At 41.3% G+C, this 19,617-nt stretch overlaps 1 long non-coding RNA gene across 1 annotated transcript in view; it reads left to right on the forward strand.

Moving 5' to 3' along the window:
• The window catches only part of LOC140737365 (uncharacterized), a 37,694-nt gene extending 18,398 nt beyond the window's left edge, over positions 1–19,296 (forward strand). The window contains exons 2-3 of the long non-coding RNA XR_012101119.1: positions 16,448–16,498; positions 19,116–19,296. This is a non-coding gene — a long non-coding RNA (uncharacterized lncRNA). The remainder of the gene's footprint in view (positions 1–16,447; positions 16,499–19,115) is intronic.
• Positions 19,297–19,617: the final 321 nt, after the last annotated feature.

Here is a 19,617-nt window from a genome sequence, read left to right on the forward strand (position 1 = left end):
TCTCCTGATGGCCCCATCATGTGCCTTCAGCTCCACTTCCACAGATTGCTTAATTAGTCACCATAACACTGGAGTGGAAGCAAATTGTCCCAGCATCTGCAGATTTTCTCTTCTTTAGAAGGAAACCATCTTCATTCATGAGGAATGGCCTAAGAACAATGAATGCTGAATCAGCCACTGTGTTCATATGGCCTGAATGCTTTCAATGCTATTACAGGCTTTCAAACATATACCAATGTATGTTGACAATATGCAGGAACCCAACAACAGACCATCAAATTAGTTTCTGAGGTACAGTAGATGCAGCTGCAAAGGTCCAGAGGCGTTCACCAGAATGGTCCTGGGAATGACGGGGTTAACATTTGAGACCCGTTTGATGGTTCTGAGCCTGCCTTCACTGGAATTTAGTAGAATGAGGGTTGTGGGATCTCCTTAAAACATATCGATTATTGAAAGGCCTGGATAGAGTGGATGTGGCGAAAATGTTTCTGATAGTTGGGGAGTCTCGGCGCAGAGGCTCAGAATACAAGGACCTCCCATTAGAACAGAGATGACGAGGAACTTCTTCAGCCAGAGAGTGGTGATTCTGTGGACTTCATTGCTGCAGATGGCTATGGAAGCCAAGTTAATGTGTATTTTTAAAGGGAGTTTGACAGGTTCTTGATTAGTAAGGGTATCAAAGGTTACAGGGAGAAGGCAGGAGAATGGAGTTGAGAGTAATAATAAATAAGCCATGATGGAATGATGGAGCAGACTCGATGGGCTGAATGGCCTACATCTGCTTCTACTTTTTATTACCTATGGTCTAACATACATGGAAGCATTGCGACCATAAAGAGATTGTGTGAGGTAAGTGGTTTGAACCTTAGTTACTGAGAAAAATGAAGCATGTCAAGCAGGCCTTTTCTTGGTGTGTATTTTCAGTTCTGGGGGTAATTGCACCAATGTAAAAGGGGGGGGGGGACCACATCATCTTTCTACACAGCATTCTTTGGGCGTGGTTTTCTAATGTACTCTTAACTTCCAACAACCATCCCAGCATCAAAAAAGAATTCATTAATTTTAGAATGAGTCATAACCTTCAGATGGTTGAAAAAAAACAAGAAAAACATGAACATGTAGGAAAGATTTAAACATTCTCAGCAAGTTTTATTACGGCAGTAATTAGGCCTTCGGGGTGAGGTGAGACTCAAGGAACAGTCAAAACTCCTTTCAGATTTATGATGCCATGAGAATCTCTTCAATGCATTTACTGCCTTGTAGCATGCTGCTAGTCGTTTATCATCCTTCAGAAACAGCCACGCAAGTACACCACAACTTTGTTTAACTCCTTTGTTTTCAGCGAGATAGGGGATTTGCCACAGATTCAGCTCTTGAATAAAGATAGTGTAAATGACAATTGAAGTAATAACTCCAGCATTGAAGGCCAGTTTAAGAGTCAGTCATGGATTTCAAGCTGGTTACGTTGGACTAAAGCCAGTGTAAATGTCGCCTGTAGACTCCAGACTATGCACTGCCAGGTTTTTCTGTTGCCTAGTGAGGCTAATACAAGCAGGCTGATATCAGTGATGCATGACCACCGGTCTCTTGGCACCAGGTTATTTTATAATTTAATTCAGGTGTGTGCAGTTCAACATTGTTCTGCTGTGACTACAGCACCAGGGCAACTATACGGTAACTCAGTATCAAGCTTGCTAGAAATTCATCCCTGGAATTTGACCAATTTAGCAGCCTGCATTTTTTCAGTTGAACATAGTACACTTAGATTAATTCGCAGAGTGTTGGTAAAGTTCTCGGACGAAGTGGGAAAGTAAGACTTGCTTTCCAGAAGGTACTGACAGATTTGCTGTAGACTTCCCCAAGGGAATTACTTTAGACTATTTTGTATTGGTTTTGACTTGTTTGCATGGTTACACAATAGCTTTTTCAATGCATAACACAAAACCTAGTGCGAAAATCCAGAACAGGCTTATTTCTGAATGCTCACATTCTTTATAGGCAGCTGTAATGCCTGCTGACAAACTCGCATAGATGGTTATAGAGCATCTACTGTCGGTATCAGTGAAGGGAGTTGTTGCTCAGAGTCATCTTGGCACTCCGATTAAGAAAGACAATTCTAAATATCTACAAATCTTCAAAGACAGCAATGCACAGTTCTTAAAGAACTGGTGGCCACTTGATACCAGTTTTACGGGAGTTATTTGACTGAAATTCTTCGGTGATATATAGAAACATAGAAAATAGGTGCAGGAGTAGGCCATTCGGCCCTTTGAGCCTGCACCGCCATTCAGTATGATCATGGCTGATCATCCAACTCAGAACCCTGTACCTGCTTTCTCTCCATACCCCCTGATCCCTTTAGCCACAAGGGCCATATCTAACTTCCTCTTAAATATAGCCAATGAACCGGCCTCAACTGTTTCCTGTGGCAGAGAATTCCACAGATTCACCACTCTCTGTGTGAAGAAGTTTTTCCTCATCTTGGTCCTAAAAGGCTTCCCCTTTATCCTTAAACTGTGAGCCCTCGTTCTGGACTTCCCCAACATCGGAAACAATCTTCCTGCATCTAGCCTGTCCAATCCCTTTAGAATTTTATACGTTTCAATAAGATCCCCCCTCAATCTTCTAAATTCCAGTGAGTATAAGTCTAGTCGATCCAGTCTTTCTTCATATGAAAGTCCTGCCATCCCAGGAATCAATCTGGTGAACCTTCTCTGTACTCCCTCTATGGCAAGAATGTCTTTCCTCAGATTAGGGGACCAAAACTGCACACAATATTCTAGGTGCGGTCTCACCAAGGCCTTGTACAACTGCAGTAGAACCTCCCTGCTCCTGTACTCAAATCCTTTTGCTATGAATGCCAACATACCATTTGCCTTTTTCACCGCCTGCTGTACCTGCATGCCCACCTTCAATGACTGGTGTACAATGACACCCAGGTCTTGTTGCATCTCCCCTTTTCCTAATCGGCCACCATTCAGATAATAATCTGTTTTCCTGTTCTTGCAACCAAAGTGGATAACCTCACATTTATCCACATTAAATTGCATCTGCCATGAATTTGCCCACTCACCTAACCTATCCAAGTCACCCTGCATCCTCTTAGCATCCTCCTCACAGCTAACACTGCCGCCCAGCTTCGTTTCATCCACAAACTTGGAGATGCTGCATTTAATTCCGTCGTCTAAATCATTAATATATATTGTAAACAACTGCGGTCCCAGCACTGAGCCTTGCGGTACCCCACTAGTCACTGCCTGCCATTCTGAAAAGGTCCCGTTTACTCCCACTCTTTGCTTCCTGTCTGCCAACCAATTCTCTATCCACATCAATACCATACCCACAATACCATGTGCTTTAAGTTTGCACACTAATCTCTTGTGTGGGACCTTGTCAAAAGCCTTTTAAAAATCTAAATATACCACATCCACTGGCTCTCCCCTATCCACTCTACTAGTTACATCTTCAAAAAATTCTATAAGATTCGTCAGACATGATTTTCCTTTCACAAATCCATGCTGACTTTGTCCGATGATTTCACCTTTTTCCAAATGTGCTGTTATCACAACTTTGATAAACAACTCTAGCATTTTCCCCACCACCGATGTCAGATTAATCGGTCTATAATTCCCCGGTCTCTCTCTCCCTCCTTTTTTAAAAAGTGGGGTTACATTAGCCACCCTCCAATCCTCAGGAACTAATCCAGAATTTAAGGAGTTTTGAAAGATTATCACTAATGCATCAACTATTTCTTGGGCTACTTCCTTAAGCATTCTGGGATGCAGACCATCTGGCTCTGGGGATTTATCTGCCTTTAATTCCTTCAATTTACGTAACACCACTTCCCTACTAACATGTATTTCCCTCAGTTCCTCCATCTCACTAGACCCTCGGTTCCTTACTATTTCCGGAAGATTATTTATGTCCTCCTTAGTGAAGACAGAACCAAAGTAGTTATTCAATTGGTCTGCCATGTCTTTGTTCCCTATGATCAATTCACCTGTTTCTGACTGTAAAGGACCTACATTTGTCTTGACCAATCTTTTTCTTTTCACGTATCTATAAAAGCTTTTACAGTCAGTTTTTATGTTCCCTGCCAGCTTTCTCTCAATCTTTTTTCCCTTTCCTAATTAAGCCCTTTGTCCTCCTCTGCTGGTCTCGGAATTTCTCCCAGTCCTCAGGTGTGCCGCTTTTTTTGCTAATTTATATGTTTCTTCTTTGGACTTGATACTATCCCTAATTTCCCTTGTCAGCCACGGGTGCACTACCTTCCCTGGTTTATTCTTTTGCCAAACTGGGATGAACAATTGTTGTAGTTCATCCATGCACTCTTTAAATGCTTGCCATTGCATATCCACCGTCAACCCTTTAAGTATCACTTGCCAGTCTAACTTAGCTAATTCACGTCTCATACCTTCAAAGTTACCCTTCTTTAAGTTCAGAACCTTTGTTTCTGAATTAACTATGTCACTCTCCATCTTAATGAAGAATTCCACCATATTATGGTCACGCTTACCCAAGGGGCCTCGCACGACAAGATTGCTAACTAACCCTTCCTCATTGCTCAATACCCAATCTAGAATGGTCTGCTCTCTAGTTGGTTCCTCGACATGTTGGTTCAGAAAACCATCCCGCATACATTCCAAGAAATCCTCTTCCTCAGCACTCTTACCAATTTGGTTCACCCAATCTATATGTAGATTGAAGTCACCCATTATAACTACTATTCCTTTATTGCACGCATTTCTAATTTCCTGTTTAATGCCATCCCCAACCTCACTACTACTGTTAGGTGGCCTGTACCCAACTCCCACCAGCGTTTTCTGCCCCTTAGTGTTATGCAGCTCTACCCATATCGATTCCACATCCTCCAGGCTAATGTCCTTCCTTTCTATTGCGTTAATCTCCTCTCTAACCAGCAATGCTACCCCACCTCCTTTTCTTTCTTGTCTATCCCTCCCGAATATTGAATATCCCTGGATGTTGAGCTCCCATCCTTGGTTACCCTGGAGCTATGTCTCTGTGATCCCAACTATATCATATTCATTAATAACTATCTGCACATTCAATTCATCTACCTTGTTACGAATGCTCCTCGCATTGACACACAAAGCCTTCAGGCTTGTTTTTACAACACTCTTAGCCCTTATACAATTATGTTGAAAAGTGGCCCTTTTTAGTTTCTGCCCTGGATTTGCCTGCCTGCCACTTTTACTTTTCACCTTACTACTTTTTGCTTCTACCCTCATTTTACACCCCTCTGTCTCTCTGCCCTTGTTCCCATCCCCCTGCCACATTAGTTTAAAGCCTCCTGAACAGCAATAGCAAACGCTCCCCCTAGGACATTGGTTCCAGTCCAGCCCAGGTGCAGACCGTCCTGTTTATACCGGTCCCACCTCCCCCAGAACTGGTTCCAATGCCCCAGAAATTTGTATCCCTCCCCCTTGCACCATTTTTCAAGCCACGTATTCATCTGAAATATCCTCCTATTTCTACTCTGACTAGCACGTGGCACTGGTAGTAATCCAGAGATTATTACCTTTGTGGTCCTACTTTTCAGTTTATCTCCTAACTCCCTAAATTCACCTTGTAGGACCTCATCCCGTTTTTTACCTATATCGTTGGTACCTATGTGCACCACGACCACTGGCTGTTCACCCTCCCATTCCAGATTGTCCTGCAGCCGCTCAGAGACATCCTTGACCCTTGCACCAGGGAGGCAACATACCATCCTGGAGTCTCGTTTGCGGCCGCAGGAACGCCTATCTATTCCCCTTACAATCGAATCCCCTATTACTATAGCTCTCCCACTCCTTTTCCTTCCCTCCTGTGCCGCAGAGCCACCCATGGTGCAATGAACTCAGCTGCTGCTGCCTTTCCCTGATGAGACATCTCCCCCAACAGTATCCAAAACAGTATATCTGTTTAGGAGGGAGATGACCTCAGGGGACTCCTGCACTACCTGCCTAATATGTGTGGCAATGTAAGCATTACATTTTCTTCAGGTGTCCTTTTATCTCTGCAGATCAGCCTGGAGCCCTCAGATTCTCCAGATAGTGAGAATTTAGCCCAAAGTACCAGCATAACCTGCAAGTTCTCCATCATGACTCTCTCATATGCTATTCGGGAATCTAGCCTTACAAGAATTGTGGATCCAGGTCTTGATGGCCAACACATACAATCCTGATCTAACAGAGTAACAATTACAAAATTGTTCAGACTAGTGACTGGCTTAATGCTACTCAAATCTTAGTGCAACACCAATAACTTATTTAGGAAATATAATCCATGTGCAAAGTAATTTGAAAGTGCGGTTACTGCTCCAGGGCAGGAAATGCCGTGGTCAATCTCCCACACATAACAAAGTGATAACGACTTACAACACGGTTCTGTTTCTCCACATTGACCAGTTTCTCCACATATTCTGCCACCTTCAATGGAATCCTACCACTAAACACATCTTTCCCTCTCCCCCGCCCCCACCCCTGATCTCCACTTTCCACAGGGATCACGCTTTCTGTGATGCCCTTCCCCATGCATCTTTCCCCATTGATCTCCCTCCTGGCACTTACCCCCGCAAGTGGGACAAGCGCTATACCTGCCCCTTCAGCTCCTCCCTCACCACTGTTCAGGGCCCCAAACAGTCTCACATGTGAATCTGTCAGGGTCAGCTAGTGTATCTGGTCCTCCTGGATCGGAGAGAACCGAGGTAGACTGAGAGACCACTTTGTCCAGCACCTTTGCTCCATCTGCCACAACAGGCGGGATTTCCCAATGGCTACCCATTTTAATTCTATTTCCCATTTCCATTCTGTCACGCGGGTCCATGGCCTCAGTTGCCGCGATGAGTCTATGCTCAGGTTGGAGGAGAAACAACTCACATTCCAGCTTGATGGCATGACCATTGATTTCTCTAGTTTATGGTAATTTCTCCCCCTTCTCCTTTCTCTTTTGCAACTCCCCATTCTAGCTCCCATCTTACCCCTTCCCTTCTCAACTGCCCATCACCTCCCTCTGGTGCCCCTTCTCCTTCCCTTTCTCCATTGGTCCACTCTCCTCTCCTATCAGAATCTGTCTTCATCAGCTTTTACCTTTTCCACCTATCACTTCCCAGCTTCTTACTTCTTTCCCCCTCAGCCACCTTCTCCCTCACCTGCCAGCTAGTTCTCCTCCTCTACCCCCAGCCTTCTTAGTCTGGCTTCTTCCCCTTCCTTTCCAGCACTGATGAAGAATCTCATCCTGATACATCACCCATTGATACCCCTCCAAAGATATTGCCTGACCTATTGACATTATTTGTTTTGTTCCTTTCTACATTAGTGTACAAGGTCATCATTTTAGAGTGTTTGTGCTGAGTTTTCTTACACTGAGAAAAAAAGACTTTATTAGTATATTTATAACAATAAATTTAATGTTATCTCAGAGGACCTGTCCTGGACCCATCATATAAATATAATTGTGAAGAAAGCGCAACTGCATCTCTGCTTCCTCAGGAGTCTGCGTAGATTTGGTATGTCATCAAAAACCTTGGTAAACTTCTATAAATGTGTGGTGGAAAGTGTGCTGACTGGTTGAATTGTGGCCTGGTATGGGGACACCAATGCCTTTGAATAGAAAATCTTACTAAAGGTTGTGGATTCAGTCCAGTACCTCATGGATAAAGCTCTCTGAACCATTGACCACATCTACCTGAAACATTGCTGTAGGAAAGCAGCATCCATTCTCAAAGAACCTCACCACTCAGGCCATGCCCTGTTCTTTCTGCTGCCATCAGGTAGAGGGTACAAGTACCTCAGGACTCACACCACCAGGTTCAAGAACTGTAACTACCCGTCTTGAATGAAAGGGGATAGCTACACTCATTTAAGGACTCTTTTATCTTGTTATTTCATGCTTGTTTTTATTGTTATTAATTATATCTGCATTTGCACAGTTTGTTGTCCATTAATCCTGTTTACAGTTGGTGTTCTGTAGATTTGCTAGGTATACCCACAGAAAAAAAATAAATCTCAGAGTTGTATGTGGTGACATGTATGTACTCTGATAAAAAAATTTACATCGACTTTGACAACAGTATGGTAAGTCCCAGAGATGGAAGCAAAGCAAATAATTTAGATATATGTACAGTATGTAATCAGCACTATCCCCAGTGTAATTTTCATACAGAAATGATTTTCTTCTTTGTCATGGGATGCGAATTATCACCTGGATGCATCTCTGAGAAGAAATTTGGATGCAGGCTGTTGTGTACCTGAAACAGATATTGATTGAAATGTTGTCTATTGAAATAGAAGAAAGATTATCTGGATTCCAACCTGAAGCTTGAACTCAACCTTATCCAACAGGTAGATAGGATGTTGAAGAAGGCATTGGTCATGTTTGCCTTCATTGGTCAGGTCATTGAGTATAGTAGTTGGGATTTCATCGGTCAAGTGATTGAGTAAAGTAGTTGAGATGTGATGTTGTATCTGTACAAGTTGTTGGTGAAACCAAACTTGGAATACTATGTGCAGTTCTGGTAGCCCAGCTTTAAGAAGGAGGTCATTAAGTTGGAAAGGGTGAGTAAAGATTCATAAGATTGTTAGAGTTGGGGGGGCTTGATTGTGAAATAGAGGCTGAAAAAGCTAAAGCTTCTTTTTCCCCTTGAAGGCTGAGGTGTGACCTGATAAAGGTATATAAAATTCATGAGGAGTACAGGATACAGAAGGGTAAAACAAGAGCTGATGGAGTTAATGTGAGAGAGCACAGATGTAAAAGAGATCTAAAAGGAGATGTTTTCACAGGGAATAGTAAGTATGTGGAACGAGCTACCAGAAGAAGCCATAGACACAATTGCAATTTTACTGTTTAAAAGACATTTTGATGGGTACATGGATATGAAAGGTTTAGAGGAATAAGAGCCAAAAGCAGGCTTCATTCACCTCAACACTGAACTGCTTCCACATCTTAAGGACTCACTTTCAAGTACGCTACATTTCATGTTCTCAGTATTATTTACTTACTTATTTATTATTATTATTATTATTATTATTATTTGTTTTTGTTGTATTTGCACTACTTGTGCTCTTTTGCACCTTGGTTGTTTGTCAGTCTTTATGTGTAGTTTTTCATTGATTCCATTGTATTTCTTTGTGAACGCCTGCAGAAAATGAAACTCAAGGTAACATGTGGTGACGTGTGTGTACTTTGATAATAAATTTACTTTGAACTTTGCAATGGGACTAGTTTGGATACATATCTTGGTTGGCATGGCAAGTTGGGCTGAATGGCCTGTTCATATGCTATATAGTTTTATGAATCTACTTTGCACATGAACAATTTGGTGAATCACTCCCCACATAAATGAATGGAGCTACAGCTCTCAGAAAACTTGGTATGATCCTGATCAAACCAGCCTTAAGTAATTGCCACTTCAACCATCCATGCAATGCAGCCGCAGGGTCTATGGGTGCTAGACGCACTGCAGCAATATGCCAGCATTACTTTGACAGCACCTCTTAATGCACCGACTTCCACCCATCTAGGTGAACAGTAGCAGGGGAGACTACTCTCTCACGTGTCACAACACCATGAAGTCTTCATCACTGTTGCATCAAATTCTGGAGGATATTTTGGGGAAATAACTCGAAGACTGATGAGTCCTGAGGTTGACACCTAGATGTTTGCGAGTCTAATAATCCACGTCCAAGCACTGGAGGCCAGGAGATGGCCTGTACTGTGGTTAGAGACCTATCTGTGTGTGTGAATGAGTGGGTGGGTGGGTTAGAAGGTGGTAAAAGGGCTTGTTTTTCTGTGATTGTCTTGTGTTATTTTGTTGCTGTTGTTCAGCTGAACATTGAGGGCATGTTATATTGTCACTGCGATGTGTGGCTTATGGCTGCCCTCAACACATCCTTGGGCGTGTCGTTTGTTAATATAAACAATACATTCCCCAGTTTGTTTTGATGTACATGTGGCAAATAAATCTAAATTCTGTACTCCCTGTAACTTTTCAAGGGCAATGGACATGGGCAATAAATGTCTGTCTTGTCCCTGTGTCAGCAATGGCTCCTACTGGTAACAAACTCACATTTTGTTCACTGCTAACATGGCTGTAAATTTCTGCGTGTACTCATGCTACTTAAATCCACTTCATCCAAATCTTTCATTACGCAGACAGTTAGCTTGTTGTAGCCAAATCTAACCCATGTAATTGCTTTAGTTTGGGTTATTTTATGGAGCGGCGATTTCATCCTGTCATTACGCAGCTGAGGAAATTGAAGCGCTACAACAATTTCTGTCAAAAGTTGGATGAAACTTCCAGGGTTATTCTGCTATAAATGATCAATTGAAAGTCAAGTTTTGATTTTTAAGGAGAAAAAAAATTTGGGCACTCACAAGCTCCTTTACGAAACAAAAGTCGATTCAATCATCAGCCTAAAAATCTGATCAAATGAGCCTCTTAAAGTGAAATTTTAAACAGCCTGAACACATTGTTTAGTGAACCTCCGGTTCTGTCAAGCACTGCCTGCAAATCACACATCCGAGCGCAGATGTTAGGCCACAGTACTCAGGCACTGGAAATAGTGTATATATGACCTTGACACCATTGGCAGCACTTCAGAAGCATTGAGACCTCAAAAATTACACCCACATTCTTTTGAAAGTTGAACTAGTAGTCTGAAAAGTCTTACATGAGTAAACAGTTGTTGCATGTATCATTGGATTCAGATCCCAGATCAACCTTAGAGTTACTGAGGGCAAATCTAAAATAAAATTTCCAGTTGGTGAAGCAGGTCAAAGGCAATGAGGGCAAAGTGTCTATGAATGTTATCTTGAGAAAAGAAGTATTCTGATCATGATGGATGCACAGAATTCAAATCTGTCCTCTCTCCTGTCCCCTGTCCAAAGAACCATTTTGGAACAAGACTTGTAACAAATAATAGCATTTGATTCATCGTAGTACCAATGAATAATTTCGAGAAGTGATTCACGCTTGACAGACGTTGTTATTATGTGGATGTAATGCCCTGGTTCATATTTTTACTGTTATGCTGTATGTATTAAATTTTGGCAGCTCTGTAAGAGCAGCCTGTTCTGTTTTCATGCTTGTTTGGGTTACTGTTGAAGACAAGAGATGAGGAGAAATGTCTGCCATCCAATTAGGATGGTCAGATTAAGGGGAGGTTTCTCTGATGAGGGACTCTAAGGTTGGTCTTGGAGCTTTTGTTCGCGAGGAGATGAAGAGAGAAGATGCTGGGGAGAACCGGTCGTAGCATACGATCCGGTGGGAGACCTGTTTGTTCAAGATGGATTGCAAGCGACATTCGGAAGGTGGTGTGGGCATTCAGGCTGACTGAGGGCCCAGTGCATGAGTGACAGAGAAGTTCAAAATGAGCTCCAACTTGTGCACATTTGACTGTTTAATTAGAATGGGCCCTTTTCTTTCTGTTATTCTTTACTAACCCTTTAGTTAAGATTCACAAATATAATTCCTTTAATTGTATGCAGAGCACTGTTTATTACTTCATGGCATTAAGTTGTAGCAGGGAAGCAAATTACACAGCATCGACACATACAGGGGTTTGGGATGGGAGAGCGGTTTAATCTCATGAGTTTGGCTGGCGTTGGATGTTGTCTTCCCTGGATTTACGCAGCCAAGGAAACCAGGGTGTTTCATGGACAATTGATTGTATGGCAAAATAAAAATGTGAAGTGCCTGTGCCTTTAAATTAACAAGAACAAAGTCAATTGTGCAAAAAATAATGGAATAGAGTTAACATCAGAATCCGATTAATTATCATTGTCTCAAATGATGTGAAATTTGTTGTTTTGTGGCTGCAGTACAGAGCAAAGACATAAAATTACAATAAATTGAAAAATAATAAATGTAAATAATGCAGATAAAAAAGGAATAATGAGGTGTTGTTCATGGACCATTCGGGAATCTGATGGTGGAGGGGAAGAATCATTGAATGTGGGTCTTCATTCAGCCTCCTGTCCATCCTCTCAGAATAGGAGGCCATGTTCTGGATGGTGAAGCTTCTCAATGATAGATATCCCCTTCTTAAGGCACTACCTCTTGAAGATGTCCTTGATGGTGGGGAGGATTGTACCCACGGTGGAGCTGGCTGAGTTTACAGCCCTTTGCAGCTTTCTGTGATCCTCTGCATTGGAGGCTCCACACTAGGCTGTGAATCAACCAGTCAGAATACTCTCCAGCTTACACCTGTAGAAATTTGCAAGAGCCTTTGGTGACACCCCAAATTTTCTCAAATTCCTAACAAGCTAGATCTGCTGGCGTGCTTGCTTTGTTATTGCATCAATGTTTTGGACCAAGGATATATTCTCTGAGCCACTCATGAACTTAAAGGTACTTACCATTTCCACTATTAACCCTCAATGAGATCTGGTATGTGTTCTACTGACTTCCCCTTCCTGAAGTCCATGATCAGTTCCTTGGTCTTGCTGACAATGAGTGCAAGGTTATTGCAATACCTCTCAACCAGCCGATCTAACTCACTCTTGTACACTTCCTTGTCACCACCTGAGATTTTACAGACTTATCACTTTATGAATTATCTGCAGATTTATAAATGGTAGTGAGTTGTGCTTAGCCACACAGTCCTGAGTGTAGAGAGAGTAGAGCAGTGGGCTAAGCATGCATCCTTGAGGTGTGCCTATGTTGATTATTAGTGAGGTGGAGATGTTATTACTGATCTGTACTGACTGGTCTCTCAACAGCAGAGGACATTCAGTGCAGAGGAAACATAATACAATATTGCGACAATTTATTTTATTTCACAGTTTTTGAATCTCAGAAATTGCTTTAACTTTATATAACCAGAGTTCATCTCAGATACCTTAGATATATATTTTTATGCTTACATTATACTGGTATTATATTGTGAATTTTTAGAATAACTTTTATTATCCAAAAATCCAGTTCCACTGTTCCAAAGGGTTAAACATCTTAACTAGACCACATGCTAAAATGTTTACACATCCAAATATAAATCTGCCATTGGATAGTTTATACCATACTTTTATTTCACTGCTTCATATTTGAAATAAAAGATTATTTCTTACATTGTACAATAACAAATATAAATTCATATAATTTTACCTGGTGGATACAGACTACTCCCTTAAGCCACATTACCCTCATGGTCCTTCAGTTCTTCAAAGGTTTAGCATTTCCGGGCCTATGGACAATCATGCACTGTCATGTGAGAGGTCAATGTTTCTGTTTGATTTTTTTAAAGTTATTTATGAGGATCTTTAAAAAAAATGAAAACATTGGAAATAAGCAACATGTTTATCAATCTTTGCAATTGAAAAGTACACATTTGTAAAGTACAGGTAAGTGTTCCGAATCAGACAGATGAAGGTCAACACACTTGAAACATCAAAATATCTCTTTCATCTGGCTCACTGACTTACTACATATTCATAATATTTTCACTTTTACTTCAGATTGGATTGTGCTTTGATACTTATTAATCTATGCTCCTGATGTTTCGTTCTGTTGTTGAGAGTGAAATAAATTGCAGTATTAAATCCAGTCCCCTTCCCTGGTAGAAGACTGATAAATGCAATTTATTTATTTCTATAAGGAAATACTAAATGGTGCCAATTAAAGTATAATACTAATTAGTAGCCGTTCTTATTTTGTACAGATTTAAACTGTCTTTCTCTACCAGAAAAGAAATTATAATGTCAACTTGATTCTAATTACATCAGTGATGATAAATAGCAAGAGGAGTGTAGACAACAAAAAGTTCTCTTTTAGAGCTGTCAATAAAAAGAGCTTCATCCCATCAGAAGAGCTAACAAAACAGTCCTTTAATGGCAATGTCCTTTATTACAAACAGCAGCTTGTAAAAGGGATCTGTCACAATTATTGCTTTTCGAAAGAATAAAGGGCTAAAAAATCAGAAGTGAATTATTTACCTCTCTTTATTACAAATGACAACAAGCAATTTTCAGGAATTGAAAATAAAGATTTGAAATGAAAGAGAGGTCACCAGACTGACATATTGAAAGAGCCCATTCCTAGAACTAAAAGTATTATTTTATTTTTAAAAACGACTTTATTCATAACCAAAGAATATATAAAGGAAGAAAAGGTGCAGAAAGCTTGGGCATTTGTGGTCGATGCATTCAGCAGTGTAAACTTATTTATTAAAAAGAAAAGAAATCTACGTAGCACCATGCCACTCCTGTGGCCCCATGGGAGGATCTACTCTTTTTATTGTTCGAGATGCTTCTCCAGCCAACTCTGCCCCTCCATGTGCAGGAGCTGAAGGAGCCTACACTGTGGGACTTCCCCATGGCGTGGTCTGCACCAAGCCTCAGTGCACCCCTCAGTATGGAGCCCTGCAGTCTGGACTGTGCCCGTCTGCAGAATTCCTTTATAGACATTCTGCTGTGCTGAAAGACCAACAAATTTCAGGCAGACCAAAGTGCATCCTTCACTGTGTTGGTGACTTTCTGTCAGTACTTGCTGCCTATCATGTTATGTTTCCGGGAACAGCCCGTAGATCAGAGAGTCTCGGTGATGTAACCACTGGTCTTGAAGCGGGTCACACTCCCTTGTATTCATCTCCTCATATTCTTTGCATGTATGTTTGGCATCCATTAGTCTCGTGAGACCATGGATCTGTGCCTCGAAAGTCTTCTCCAGGGCGCAGGCCTGAGCAGGCTTGTATGGAAGACCGGCTGTTGCCCAAGCTGCAAGTCTCCCCTCTCCACGCCACCGATGTCGTCCAAGGGAAGGGCAAGGGCCGATACAGCTTGGTACCAGTGATGTTGCAGGAGTTGCCAGAACGAGGTTGAAGACAACGTCGGACTGCCTTAGGGACTCCAGCTCCGGATTTGTCCTCAGGATTTACTCCCGAAGCCTTTCCCATGAGTGGGTCTGGCCGCAAGGCAGCAGAGGTTTAAAATCAGAGTTTTCCCTCTCTTAGATGGACTGCCTTCCCATGCTGACGAGCTCCATCTACCCGATATTCTTTGCAAATCCACAATTTGGAAAGAGGTGGCTGACCATCTCTTCCCCACTGCAGCCACCCCAAGAGGACCCCAATAGGTCCCCTCTCACCACCAGCCAGTCTGCAATTTATTACTTCTTTCTGCCATTTTTTTTCTCCTTTTTTTGTCTCCCTGAAGGCGATAATCTGTACTGAACTCTGGATTCTCAAACATCAAGTGGCCAACCTTCATAGCACCAGATCATGAAACTAATTAAACAAAATTCATTCTTGTGGAAGAGCATGGTAACCGGTCCAATTAACTTCTGATATCCACACATTTGCACAATAATTAGAAACAAGTTCGGGATCTGTGAGGTTAATTAGCAGACCACAACAGTATGCAAGCTGACAGCTTGTTGTTTGCACATTCAAGTCCACACTGTACATTTACTGAGGCATTAAAGAAGCCCTGTCCTTGAAGTTTTCAAATTAAAAAAGTACAAGCCCTTATCTTCCTCTAAGTCATGCATATTTTAGACTCCCTAAAGCATGGTTACGAAAATCTGATATCAGCAGTGCATTTTAACTCCCTGGATAGGAATCCATGGGATTAGATAGAATGCATTTTTATTTTGTATCCATCCAGTGAATATGAATGGAAAGTTTAAAAAAAAGTAAAATTTGACAGAGCCTTCAATCGGTAGTGTAGCGGTGAGCGTAAAGCTATCAAAGAGCCAGGGATCTGGGTTCAATTCTGCTGCTGACTAGAAGAAGTTTCTACATTCTCCCTCTGGGTGTTCCAATTTCTTCCCATAATGTAGGTTAAACCATAACCACAAATACGACGATAGAATGCCATATCAGAAAATTAAAATTGTGAAAACTGTCAAAACATAATGGTTGAATCTGAGTGTCAGAAATGTTCTACTACTTTTAAAGATTAATTGGAATGTTAAAATAGTCAAAAATTATTTAAGTATTTCAAAAAGCATAGAAGGTTGAGGGGGACTTGATAGAGTTATTTAAAATTATGATAGAGTTGACGTGGATAGGCTTTTTCCATTGAGAGTAGGGGAGATTCAAACAAGAGGACATGATTTGAGAGTTAGGGGGCAAAAGTTTAAGGGTAACACGAGGGGGAATTTCTTTACTCAGTGAGTGGTAGTTGTGTGGAACAAGCTTCCAGTAGAAGTGGTAGAGGCAAGTTCAATTTTGTCATTTAAAAAAAAATAGGATAGGTATATGGACAGGAAAGGAGAGGAGGGTTATGGGCTGAGTGCAGGTAGGTGGGAATAGGTGAGAGTAAGCGTTCGGCACGGACTAGAAGGGCCGAGATGGCTTGTTTCCATGCTGTAATTGTTATATGGTTATATATGGTTATAAAATTATCATAACTAAATGCATACAAGTATTTTTGAAACAATTAAATAAACTCAAACAATTCAAAAAATCTAAAAACGCTATCACCTTAAATCCTTTGTTCTCCACTACAGAAATCCCTGGAAAACTTCACAGTCGGAGGTTCAATGGGTACATCAGCAAATGTAAGTGTTGGAGAATTGTTGGCGCTCGGTGCTCTGACTCTGGACTCTGTGATGTTCACATGTGCACAGAAATTCCAAAAATGTTCGCACCTACTTACAGGACTGCAAATGCTGGTATTTCACTGCCAAATCCAATTATGTTCCATTGCAAATGCCATCTTCTTCCCATTCTTTTATAACACACATTAAATGTTTCTTGCTAAAAGTCCTTCTTTCTCCCAATGATGTACCTTCAGTTCTAGCTTTTCTAGACATGTGGAAGGCACAGTAGCACAGTGATAAAGTTTCTAGACTGATGTCCAGAGATCAGGATTATTGACTTGGCAAAGTGTGTCATATCGCCGAGTGGCTGGATAATTTCAACCAGGATGACCTTGAAACTACTGAATTGTCATTAAACCCCAACTGCTTCAATAATATCTTTCCAGAAAGGAAATCTGCTGTCCTTACCCAGTGTGACTTATTGTGATTTCACACCCATCGATGTGGTTGAGTCTCACTGTTCAGGAATGCGTCGGGATGGAAAAAACATGTCTGCCTTGCCATTGATATCCAAATTCTGTGAACTACTAAAAATCTATGCCCCCTCCAAATATATATATGTATGTATGTATGTATGTATGTATGTGTGTATATATATATATATACACACACACACACACACACACACACACACACACACACACACACACACACACACACACACACACACACACACACACACACACACACACACACATATATATATATATATATATATATATATATATATATATATAGGGCCTCAATGGTAATGCACAATCGCAGAGTGGTTTTAGCTACCTAGGAGGTCGCGCAGCCTGCTGATTCCACATGTAAGAACAATCAATCCAGTCGCAAACTCCTGCACTTGCCTCTTAGCCCAGAGAATGCACTCCTTTCAGATACTTTTTCTCCTATTCAATGCTACAATTGAATCTCCCTCCTCTACAGGAAGTGGCTGGGCTATACAAAAACAAGATTCCTCATATCAATTTCAGTTCTTTTGGTAAACACCTTCATTCAAGCCCTTCTGTTTATTCTCATATTCTTTCAGAGAACTGTGTTAGCCGTCTATGCATTCATTGTTTCCTTTCATGATTCAAAATACCTTTGTCAGACCTCCTCTCAATTTCCAATGTTCTAAGTAGAACAACACCAGGTTCTCCTGACTATCCACATAACCAAAATTGTTTATCCTAAGAATCATTTAACTAGTCCTCTTCAAAAAGTGGCTGTCATCAGCCCTGACCTGCAAACTGTGTTGGACACTCAGTAACAAAAATAGCAGGGCAAGTTGAGAAAGTAAAGCTACAGGACTTGAATAGCTACATGAATGTAGGAAATTGGGATTAGCAAGGTGGACAACATGTTCAGCAATAACCTGTTGGGCCAAAAACCCTGCATCCATGCTGACTTGCTCAATGAATCTATGACTCCATAACATTTCTTCTCACTTTCTACAACACTTACATTTTTCCTAATATTTGGTGTCCAAAACTGGGTGTAATACTCCAGTTCTGGACATAAAAGGTTCATGATAATTTCCTTGTCCTTGTATTTCATTCCATTATTTATAAAGCCCAGGATCCTGCTTGCTTTTTTAACCATCTTCTCAACTAGCCTTACCACTTTCACCTTTGATGCCCAAGGCAGTTTACAGATCAGCCCTCATGACAGCCACTTGTTGAAATGGATGAAGCTTCAGCTGGTGAATCAACCTTGTTCCATTTTATACCTGGCATTCATAAATTCTTGTCGTTCATGTATAGTGCTGTGCAAAAGTCTGAGGCACATATCTATATAGCTAGGATACCTAAGACTTTTGCCCAGTACTGTATTTGTTATGTGGAGTGGAGAGCGAGTTTGTAAATCAGGTGGGAGCAAAGGATGTCAGCAATGGTGAGGGTGGAGTGCCGCGGGAGGGGTGTGGGGCATGTGGCAGAGACAGAGTGCCAGGAGCGGGCACCCATCCCTGAGACACCAGTGAAGGTAATATGTTTTCAAATAATAGTTTTATTCGTCGTTACAGAACTTCTCTCTGGTGCTCCCTGCTTCCCTCCCTCTCCCTCCCCCTTTCCCCACCATGATTCCCCTATCCTTGCTCCCTTCCCAGACTCTGTCCACAATAGAGACCCATTTCAGAATCAGGTTTATCACCTCTCATCTATGTCAGGAATTTTTTTACAGCAGCAGTACAGTGCAATTCATAAAATTACCACAGTACTGTGTATAAGTCTGAGGCACCTTAGCTCTCTCTGTCTATCTATCTATCTATCTATCTATCTATCTATCTATCTATCTATCTATCTATCTATCTATCTATCTATACACACACATACATACATATATATATATACACCTAAGACTTCTGCATAGTACTGTGTTCCTGCAATAATACTTATAACCCAAACTTACTGCCAGTCATCTTATCTATGACTGAACTTTCTGTGAACTGACAGCTGAGAAATTAATCATCCTTAAGCAAGGTGGATGACTGTAAAAGGAGGATGAATGGTAACTTTAGCAATATGTGGTTCGCAGAAACCCACAGATGACTCATATGTAATGGAATTAAACACAACTTTCCTTAACATAGGAGACACAAGACACTGAAGAAGTTGGAATCACTAACTACACAAAAAGAACTAGAGGAACTTAGTAACATCTATGGTGGGAATGAACAGTTGGTGTTTCAGGCTGAGGCCTTTCATCTGGACTGGAGATAACCAGAATAACCAGAATAAAAATGAAGAGACAAGGCGGAGCAAGAGCGAACAGGTGATAGGTGGATTCAGGTGAGCAAGGATGTTACTGCTTGCTTGCATTTATCACTCGAATACAATACTTTTAGCTTTAGTTTTGTGTTTGACCTGAATTATGCCTAATTCCATCTTGTCTTGTTGGAAGCCATAAAGCTCTGCAGAATGGTATAAGATAGGTGCTGTCGATTTGAAAGACCTTCCATCTGAAGTAAGCTGGAGTTCAATCCTCTCCATTAGATCTCTGATAATCTTCATAAGTTACTGGAAACTTTAAGCTCCCGGGTGAGTGACTGAGTAATCCAGAAGGAAACAAAAAGTGGGAGAATGTGAATGTGT

Source organism: Hemitrygon akajei, chromosome 2 (genome assembly GCF_048418815.1).
Source record: "Hemitrygon akajei chromosome 2, sHemAka1.3, whole genome shotgun sequence".
Classification (NCBI taxonomy): Eukaryota; Metazoa; Chordata; class Chondrichthyes; order Myliobatiformes; family Dasyatidae; genus Hemitrygon; species Hemitrygon akajei.